Source organism: Chenopodium quinoa, unplaced genomic scaffold (assembly GCF_001683475.1).
Source record: "Chenopodium quinoa cultivar QQ74 unplaced genomic scaffold, ASM168347v1, whole genome shotgun sequence".
In the NCBI taxonomy this organism is placed as follows: domain Eukaryota; kingdom Viridiplantae; phylum Streptophyta; class Magnoliopsida; order Caryophyllales; family Amaranthaceae; genus Chenopodium; species Chenopodium quinoa.
In genome coordinates, this window is record NW_018745286.1 from 5,590,574 (window position 1) to 5,601,529 (window position 10,956).

Sequence of the window (10,956 nt, forward strand, 5' to 3'; positions counted from 1 at the left end):
AGGGTCGGGGGAAGGTCGACGACCATCTGGCGAGGTGAAGTGAGTTCCGACGAGGTGCAGCAAGATCCGGCGAGATGCATCCATTTGATAGGGTATGGTGGTTGGGGAATGGGAATGCAAAAGGTAGGGGGTGGGGAATGGGTTTAGGAGATTTTTGGGTAAACCCAAAAATAAAATGGGGGAATGGGAATGACAAAAAAGTGAAAACAAACACTAACAAAGGGAATCATTCCCATTCCCTTTCCCCATTCCAGCGAACCAAACGGCCCCTAAGTTTTTATTGGTCATGGCAAATCTGTTTGATTAGAGTCTAAATTTAAAATGGCGTTGAATATGTAAACTAAATTCCTCTTAAAGTAAACTTGATATCTTTAAAAGTAGACTAATTGCTCCCAAAGTAGATAAAATATTTGTTGGCAGGTTAGCAATTGCCAACTAGAGTATCATATTTTAAGAGCATTTGGACTTAGTTTACGAGGGACTAGCCTAAGTATGGTTTCTGCAGTTTCATTATCAAACATCAGTGAAAAGAGTATTGATAAGCAAATTAAAGTAAACTAATTATATTTTTAAGTAAAACAAAAACTATGATTTATAATGTATGAGCACTCAGAAAAATGTAAATTGTGTTTGCTCTTATTGGAGAAGAAAACTGATGTTAGTTTCTAGGTAGCACTCGCAGAGCATATCATAATCAATTTGTTAATGGAGTGATTTACTGCCTAAACTCTAGCTGCATTACGAGTATATTATTGCTATCTTATCCTCTTAAAGTAAATATAAGTTTATTAATAGTAAATCAATTGGATTCAAAAGTAAATAATGATGATATATTTCTCTATATAAGTGTTCAGTCAAATGCTAAATATAAGATCCCAAGTATGTGTTAATCGGTGCTAAAGAATTTTTGTGTGTTCTTATGAGATTTTCAAAACCTTCATTTTCCCTATAGCAGCAGGGGTTGGAGCGTCATTGTGGTAATTCATGTAGCATTTAGCTTGAGGTTGTATCAGCTAAGCTCCTATTTATAGGATATAATTGCTGACATCCAAGATCATGAAGTCATACATACTTGGTATCATGACTCCAACAAAAGTATGATTATCTTGTCTCCATTTCTTAGAAACACTGAATAATTCTTCCTGATTCTGAAACTTTACACTTCAACCAAATTTTACTTTTGTCCATTTGCAGATTGTTTTCTTATAATGCCGGTGCAAGGATAATCAAGGTGGGGTTTATCATGTTCTTGTTTTGAATATATCTATTTTCAATCTCTATCATTTTATTCATTCATCATTTGTATATAGGGCAGAACAATCACATTATTGATGATGTGCTCTTGGCTTGACAAGGTTTCTCTTGTTTCTGCATTAAGTACTCCTGCCTAATAAGGTGGGTATTATGTGAACTTACGACAAAAAAATATAAAAAAAAGGATTTCTACATCAGTTGTCTCTAAAAGTAAATAAAAAAGATTAAATAGTTAATATAAAGGACTTTAAAGTAACCTATTAGCTCAAGTGGTAGAGCATTATGCATATGCATATGCATATGCATAGAGGTGTAGGTTCGATTCCCATATAGGTTCGCTAAAAGTACATATAAAAACACTCTAAAGTTATTCAAAATAGCTCAAAAGTAAATTAAAATAACTAAAAATTAAATTACATTAGCTCTAAAGTATACGAACAATAAATTAGCTTGAAATGATAAATGACTACAAAAACTTTGTTATATTACAAAAACTCCGAGTCATTGACTTTCATATCGTTACAAGATGAGTCAAGTTATAAGAAACAAATATATTGAGTTCTATGTAGTGATTTTTAAATTTATTGAGTTAAATGTAGAGGTTTTCAAGTTTAAAGTAAATAAAACTATAGCAAAAATAAACAAAAGAAGAAAAAAAATCTCGTAAGACATACAAATAAAGTAAACTTTAATACGTAGTCTAATCTTTAGATTATACAAATGAACCTAAGTTGGTTTTGAACCCACATCTTTTGTGCAATTACACAATGCTCTTCCTATTGAGGTAGTAGGCTAGTATATATATTAAACATTCGAAGTAAAGGAAAAGTAAATAAAAAAAATGTAAAAGTAAATAAAATTATCGCACAAGTAAATAAAAAATATATATAAACTTGGATTTTTTCACTTTAATTGATGTACAAACACTAACATATATTTAACTTGGATATTTATATTAACAGATGGCTGTAATATTACAAAATTTATCCAAAAATATAATACGACTATACAAGGTAACATAATTTATTCACATTCATCCAAAAATATAAACGTAGAGTAACATTTAAAACAGCAAGCGGCAGAGCAGAAGTAGCATAGCTGCAGCAAGTGGCAGAGTAGAAGTAGCATAGCAGCAGCAAGACATGGCAGGGCAGTAGCAGCCTTGGCAAGGCAGCAGCTGCAGCAGTAGCCTTGGCAGAACAGCAGCAACCTCGGCAGTAAATTGAATTCTATAATTTCAGTAAATAGAAATCCAACTCCTGTTAGGTTAAAGGCAATGGTTAGAACTGAGTAAGTTTTGACAGGGAGAACAGATGCATTTCTTATTTAAATTTATGGGCTACAATAGTTACATGTCTGGTAGTTGACACTAGAATATGAACCCTTCTTCACAAAGAGGCCAATGTGACTTGGAACTTATAGCGGAAATATCACACTAATTGATGTCTCAACTTTAGTACACAATTAGCTTATTAATCCATTTAGTTACTAAATTTACTAGCTTTTAGTGCCATGGCTCAAGACAGGAACTTCAATCAACAGAAATAGAAGCAGAACAAAAAAAAAATGTTGCCAGAAGCATCAAAGTAACTAAAAAAAAGAGTATTTGTAAGGAGAGTAAGAGTATGTACCTTTCGGAACAAAAATGCTAAAGCATGAAAAGCGCAAAACATCATCGATACTGACACCAGCCTGTTCACCTGAAGGAAGTTTATTTTCAGGAAGGCAATTCCCATATTGTCACTTGCACATTCATCTTCCAAGCAAAGATTAGCAACATAGGCAAGGGAAATAGGACAAAGAGGTGGAGTTTGTGAAATATCATGAGCTGAAGCAACGTGTTCAAAGGAATCTTTGAGCACATTCTGGTGCTGCTGATGCCCAGCCCATACAACAACATAACTACACACACCCTCATGATGTCAAGCTCACACAACCACACAACTACACACACCCTTGTCTAGGATGCCTAACAGTATAGATGTATTAATCTAGGCTCAAGCAGCTCAAAATTCATGCACTGTGAAAGTTAGGCCAATTCAAAAGTAAATAGAAAAATGTAAAAAGTAAATCAAAATATCTTAAAAACAATACCAAAACAACTATGCAAAACTAGTTACTACGGCTAATCACTAATGCTAATCACACCCGAGTTAGCAACCTAGCATAACACTCATTCCATTAAGTCAGGCATTCCATTGAACACTTAGCATGCAACAAATAAAGCAATAAAAAACCCAACAACCCAAAACGAATAATTAAACCTAACACATCCATCAAACAATAATTAACTAGACAGTACACTAATTTGAAGTAATTAAAAAAATTAAAAATCGAAACCCTAGTCCTAGAAACTGTAAAACAAACACCTAAATCAAGAACATAAGTAAAGTTCATTATACTAAACTTACAAATCTATCGACATGGAAGACATCAATTGAATAGAAAACTTAAATGAAAAAACAACAAATGGTAATTGAATTAAAAACGCAAGCCGTAATTGAATAAAAATAACAACAAAGAAAAAAAAGGCAAATCCTAATTCTATAAAACCAACAATGCAAACAATTGATAGAATCAAAAATTAAAAAATCAAAACAATTACCTCTCCAAAAACAACAAGAAATAGCTAATCGAAGTTTTGAGACGCGAAATCGAAGTAGTAAAATCGCAGCAGAGAGACTTCAAGGGAAGAGAGAGAAAGCATAGGGAAGAGAGAGAAAGTGAAAAGAAACGCTGGACAGGTAGTCATTCAAAATATCGTATTTCTATTTTGCCATTAATGAGACGGGTGGAATCTCGGCCGTTAGATTAAGCGTGATCAACGGTTGAGATGAGTTCCTAGTTCCTATTATTCAACAACGTTCTTACAGAATCTCAGTTCTATATATATATATATGGGAGGGATCTGATAAGATTTCCTCCTTATATAAGAATTCTAGTTATATAAAAACTAATCTAATCCGTTGGATTAGTTGAATTAAACAGTCACAATTAATGGAAAGCCAATAATGACATTATTGTAAATATCAAAACCCTTTCACCTTCATACATAAACTTAAGTGTCTTAATTTTCTCTCTCCTCAAACACAATCCACACCTTTGTCACTTTCTCTCTCCTAAGACCCCATGTTCTCTCTCCTCAAAACCCCAAAATTGCTCCAAATCGAACAAAAAAATTATCGATTTCCTTCAAATTTTTCACATAATTTCAAGAATATTGTTCCTAAAATTGCATTGAACAATTCAAGTAAATATTTCGCAAGAAAAAACCCTAGATTTCACAAAAAATAATTCAAAGGGAAATACAAACGATTGAAAATTGACAAATTACAACATACTCCTATGGAATTAAGTTTTGAAATGAAAAGGTAAGTAATAATCTATCAATTTGAATGAATTTTAGGTATTTTCATTGCCTAATTTAGGTCGTTTTTTATATTTATTTTTTTTTGGTATTTTGAATTTGAATTGTTGCAAGCATAGAATGAAGAATATAAGGAAGTTTTTGGAACTAATGTGCCTACTGTTACAAATTCGTATGATTTTTCTTCAATTTTTGTCTTTATATTCTAAACTTGTGTTTTGAATCATATTTACTATGCTTATTATGTTCTAAATTATAATCTAAAGTATGTGTAGTGTGTTTAGATCTGATAATTTATGATTTTTGTGATGTAAAATTATGTTTGAAGGAATGTGTATTATGCTCTAAATGTATATGTATTATGTTCTAAATTATATCTATTATACTTGTTATGTTCTAAAATTATAATCAAAAGTATGCAAAGTATGTTTAACTCTGATAATCTATTATTTTCGTAATAAAAATTATGTGTTCTAAAGTATATCTATTATGTTCTAAACGTATGCTTGTTATGTTTCACTTTATGTATGTTATGCTCTAAAAACATGTCTGTTATGTTCTAAAAGTATATATATCATGGTTCTTATGTCATAAAGTGTTTGTATTATGTTCACATTTATATCATATGCTAGCTTCTTATTATTATGATCTAAAATTGTGTTTAAAAGTATGTTTATTACTTTCTAAAGTATGTTCTATTATGCTCTATTGTTCATATTTTATCATAGGAAAAAATTTAGAACATAGGACGAAAAAAAAAATTTGAACATAAGTTTAGAACATAGGATATTAATTTATAACATAGAAAAAATAAATTTAGAATATAGAATAATTTAGAGCATAGACAAAAATTTAGAACATATATAGGCTGAAAAAATTTAGAGCATGTAGGATAAAAATTTAAATCATACATTTATAACACATGTTTAGTACATAGGAAAAAATTAGAACATAGGTAAAAATTAGAACATAGGAAAAAAATTTAGAATATAGGAAAAAATTTAGAACATAGGAAAAATAATTTAGAACATAGGTAGAAAACTTTAGAACATAGGAAAAATAAATTAGAACATAGGTAGAAAACTTTAGAACATAAGCAAAAATATTTTAGGACATAGGAAAAATAATTTAGAACATAGGCAGAAAACATTAGAACATAGGAAAATAAATTAAGAACTTACAAAAATTAGAACGTAGGAAAAAAAATTTAGAACATAAGCAAAAATCTTTAGAACATATGTACAAAAATTTAGAACATAGGAAAAATAATTTAGAACATAGGAAAAATAATTAGGACATATGCAGAAAAGTTTAGAACATAGGCAGAAAAGTTTAGAACATAGGCAAAAAAGTCAAACCATAAGAAAAATAATTTAGAACATAGGGTTATTGTTAGGTATGCTAAAACCTATTAGCTCAAGTGGATAGAGCACTATGCAAATGCATAGAGGATGTAGGTTGTAAATTAGCTTGACATGTTGTAAACTCTTTTTCGTCATGTTTTAAACTCTTTTTTAGCATCTTCTAAGTTAGTGATACCTCTTATTGCATTCTTAATTGTTAGTGATATCATTTTTCATGGATCTATTGGGTGGTTGGTCGGCCTTTAGATGGATGAATTAGTGCTTCCCTTAGATTGATTGATTGACATGTATTATCTTTGAGGGAGAACTTGGGGAATGGGAGAAAGAGAGAGGGAGGGAGGGGTGGTGGGTGAGGGGAGTATGCTGGCCAGCTGGGCATTATTAATGAGTTCAAAGGCTTAAAATAGGTGGATGGACTTATACCATGCTTATGATGTTGCAAACTTAATTGTCTCAAAATGAAATGTAGATGCCTTGGCGGGTTAGGATGGTTTTGTATACATGATGGGGGCAATTTAACTTGATACAATGTGGCCATTTTTTATTAGTTATTATCAATGCCAATGTAGCTTTCTAGTATGATAATTATCGATCTTAAAGTAGTAGTAGGGTTTAACTTTTATATGTGGTTGACCTATAAAAGTAAGTTAGACAACCCTAATTAAATACACTGTTATTTTCTGCCTCCTCCCATCAAAAGTAAGAAGAGTGTTACATTCATTCCTCTTCCGTACTAGCATATGTGGGGATCCAATCCGTGCTTGTGGACTGATTAGAGGAGCAACACTTGGGGCTCAAGATCTCCGCGGTAGAAAGCAAACGAGGAATTCACGCATCAAAGGTTGTAATTCCTAACCTTATTATTGATACTTATTATTATATGCATATGATCCTGTTTAGATGTTAAGAATATGATTCTTGAAATTCCGCTAAGCACATCTAAAATGGAGTATTGGGCGGGGGGCCTTTGGTTTGAGAAATTGTAAAATGTGAAGGGAGGCATGTAGCCAGGCATAGTAATGGGGGCATTTGAGTTTCTACATGTGATTGTTTTCCGCTGCTTCTAAGGGAGAGTGGTGATCAATAACATACGGCTAAAACCTATTAGCTCAAGTGGTAAAGCACTATGCAAATGCATAAAAGATGCAGGTTCGAATCCTACATAGGTTATCTTTATAAATAACTAGAAAAACTTAAAAAATAAACCTAATTATTTCTCCTTATAGCCTAATTTAGAACATATTGTAGAACATAGGAAATAATTTTAGAACATATAGAAAAAAAAATTAGAACATAAGAAAAAACTTAGAACACAAGGTAAAAGTTTAGAGCGCATTAAAAATTAGAACATAGGTTAAAAAATTTATAAAATATAGGGAAAAAAATTAGAACATAGGTAGAAAAATATTTAGAACATAGGAAAAAGTATAAATATAGGAAAAGTTTTTGAACATGGGAAAAAAATTCAGAACATAAGAAATTAAAAGGCTTAGAACATAGGAAAGATAATTTAGAACATGAGAGAAAATTTTAGAACATAGGCAAAAGAAATTTAGAACATAGGAAAAAAATTTAGAACATAAGAAAAGGTTTAGAACATAGGAAAGTTTAGAACATGAGAGAAAATTTTAGAACATAGGCAAAAAAAAATTTAGAACATAGGAAAACATCTAGAACATAGGATAGATAGTTTAGAACATGAGAGAAAAATTTAGAACATAGGCAAAAAAATTTTGAACATAGGAAAACATTTAGAACATACACAGAAAAAATTTAGATATGGGAAAATTTTAGAACATAGACAGAAATAATTTAGAACATAGACAAAAAAAAAATTGTGGTTTTATATGATGTAAACTCTTATCTTTTAAAGTTGAATGACTAAATTCTATATAATAATCTAAGTTATATAAACAAATAATTGGCTTTAAATGATTAATTACTATGGAACTATGCTACAACTAAACTCTTATACAAAACTCTCGTCTCCACATTACACAAAAATCAACCTACGTAGGATTCGAACCCACATCTTTTGTGCATTTGCACAATGCTCTACCCTTTGAGCTAGTAGGTTAATGTGTATAAAACATCTCAAAAGATATATTTTTAAATCATATCCTCGACTCATCTATATATTCTATATCTATATCTCTCCAACATTATTGGGGCTAATACTTTACTTGAAGAAATTTATGTAATCTAGAGTACAATAGGATGAAATAAAAAAGATCCAATGATGGACCATAAAGCTAAGATAGACCATAAGACATTTTATACAGCCTGAATGTGTTCCAAAGACAAAATATAAAATAAGAAAATGAAGGAAATGGATAAAACAAGCTAAGCAATTTAATCAAATGGAATTAGACTCACATCTGCTATAGCCATGTTTGTAGTGCATATACTAAGTAAGTACATGCAGATGTGCAATCTTCTACAAAATAGCTAGAATAGGAGTCATATATACTGATATACATACACAAACCAAAGGAGGAAGAGCTTTCATAGGTGCTATTCTTGCATCCTAATTCATGAAAATTATTGACATCGATTTTGATGATCAACAGAATCAGGACAAGCCTGCCTGAATTTCCGGGTTAAGAATAGCATGATAACATTCTGGATTAAGAATATGGTAACGTATCTTTCATATCGACCAGAAATTAATTTGTTATTAATCCACTAATTTAATTTAATTAAAATTTAGAACATTAGCATAATAGTTTAGAACAAGGGAACAATTATTTAGAACATGATCAATTATAGCTCAAAAATTATGAAATGAATATCAGACATTAAATTAGTAACATTAATTATAAGAAATAAACATGATTGAATAACTAATGACGAAGAAGGTCGCATAAGCATAGCTTTCGGATCCAAAATTCATTCAAAATTAGATGAAAACTGATAAACCTGAAATTGAAAAAAAAAAAAAATCAACACTCAAAACAATAGAACATAGAAACTAAAAGGTGAAATTCGATCAAAAGCAACAATAATGAAAAAATAAAAATGATTGAAATTGAATAAAAGAATGAAATAAAACAATCCTGATCAACATTCAACACGAAAATAAAAGAATGAATAAGCCACAATACAAAAATGCAATACCTCATGAGGTGGAAGCAAAGGAGCAGCAACAACAAATAAGTTCAAGTGAGCGAATACGAGTTCGTCGAGCACGGGAAGAGCACTAATCAAAGTGTTAGTAGAATGAATTTGAGATTGAGTTTGAGTTTCATCCCTTAAAAGTAAAAAAAAAAGCAGTCCTCCATGATCTCACTAACACAATTGAATTAGGCAACTCTATTTCTTCGGCCATTCTACCAATTTTTTGTTTGACGATCAAATTCGCTAAAAAAATCGCCTAAATATTCATATGAATTTCACATAATCGAAAAAAATAGAAAATCAAAATAGTAAATCAAAAAATCGAACAAAATCAGTAAAAATCGAACGTAAATCGCAGCAAAAAATTGAGAAATAAACACATCAAAATCGCAGCATACAAATCGCAAAAATCAGGGAAAAATTTGAGAAAAAATCGCATAAAAACGCAGCAAAATCACATCAAAATTGCAGCAAAAAATCGCATCAACATCGCATAAAACAAATTAAATTCTTCGAAATTCTTGGAGTATAAGTTACCTTTGCATTTGAGAACAAATTGTTCGAATTTATTGTTCTTCGCCTCCGTCCATTCAATTTTTCTTCGATTTTCGTCAAACTAGGGTTCGAATTTGCAAAATTTCTACTTAAATTTCTCAATTCAACTATTTTATGCAACTTAATGAACAAATTTAGCTGAATTTGAGCAAAAAGTAGAAGAAAATCGTTGTAATTTGCTTCAATTAGGAGCGATTACAGTGGATTTCTGAGAAAAATTGGGGGTTTTAGGAGAGAGAAAGTGGTGGGAAGTGTGAAATGTGTTTGAGAAGAGTGAAAGAGGAAGATGAGAAGAGGTGTATGTATGATGCATGAAATTACAAAAATGCCATTACTATGGCTGTATTTAGGATGGTTAGATCAAAACTAATAAACGGCTGAGATTCGTTCTTATATAGGATTGAGTTCTTATATAGAGGAGGGTTCTTATATGAGCCTTCCTCTCTCTCTCTCTCTATATATATATATATATATATATATATATATATATATATATATGTATATATACATATATATATATACATATATATATACATATATATACATATATATATACATATATATACATATATATATATATAAAGAGACACTAGGAATGACACGTGTCACTTCCTGGTGCTGCTTTTTCTCTCCAAAAATCATTTCTAAAAAAATAATCTTACACTATTTTTCTATATTTATCCTTTTTGATCATCACTTATTCACAAACAATAAATATATCGTAATATAATGGCCTTATAGATTATAATAGCAATAAAATTACTTAGTACTTATATTATTGTTAATTGGAAAAAAAAAATCTTTGGGTCTTTCTAAGCTATGCTTCTAAACTTCTTCTGTTTTTAAGCTGTGCCCATGGTTTTTCAAACGTCTAAGTTGTGCCTTCCACCTCACTTTTTTTAATTAACAATAACCTATGACGTTAAAACCTCGTTAGTAGTTGTGAAACTATTAATTACCTCTCTTTGGATGGATGATTTGCCGCTATAATTGTTAGGGTTTTACTTGGATTATAAAAGGGGGCTTCTATAACACATTTCCCTTATTTCTTCTTCTTATCTCCAAAAAATTTAGCCATCAACATAACACTAACAACATAAATTTCTAGTGTTTATGCCCAAAAAACTAGCCATTACAGTTTGCCCCAAAAATTACAAAAAGATAAGTGTCACCAGGGAGAAAGTTGATAATGTTGCTGCTTCTTTTAAGGACATGCTTAAAATTGGGGTGGTTATGTTTGTGTTGTTAATCATCATATTGAAAATGTAAGTGGTGTTTAATTATTGTGTGGTTTGAGAA

General features: G+C 30.7%; 1 long non-coding RNA gene across 1 annotated transcript; it reads right to left on the reverse strand.

Moving 5' to 3' along the window:
• Window positions 1-2,125: 2,125 nt before the first annotated feature.
• On the reverse strand, window positions 2,126-4,034 carry LOC110711997. The gene is made up of 3 exons (XR_002509479.1): window positions 3,860-4,034; window positions 2,886-2,954; window positions 2,126-2,513 (listed from the first exon to the last, which is right to left on the reverse strand). It is a non-coding gene; the product is annotated as an uncharacterized LOC110711997 (long non-coding RNA).
• Between the last annotated feature and the right edge of the window lie 6,922 nt (window positions 4,035-10,956).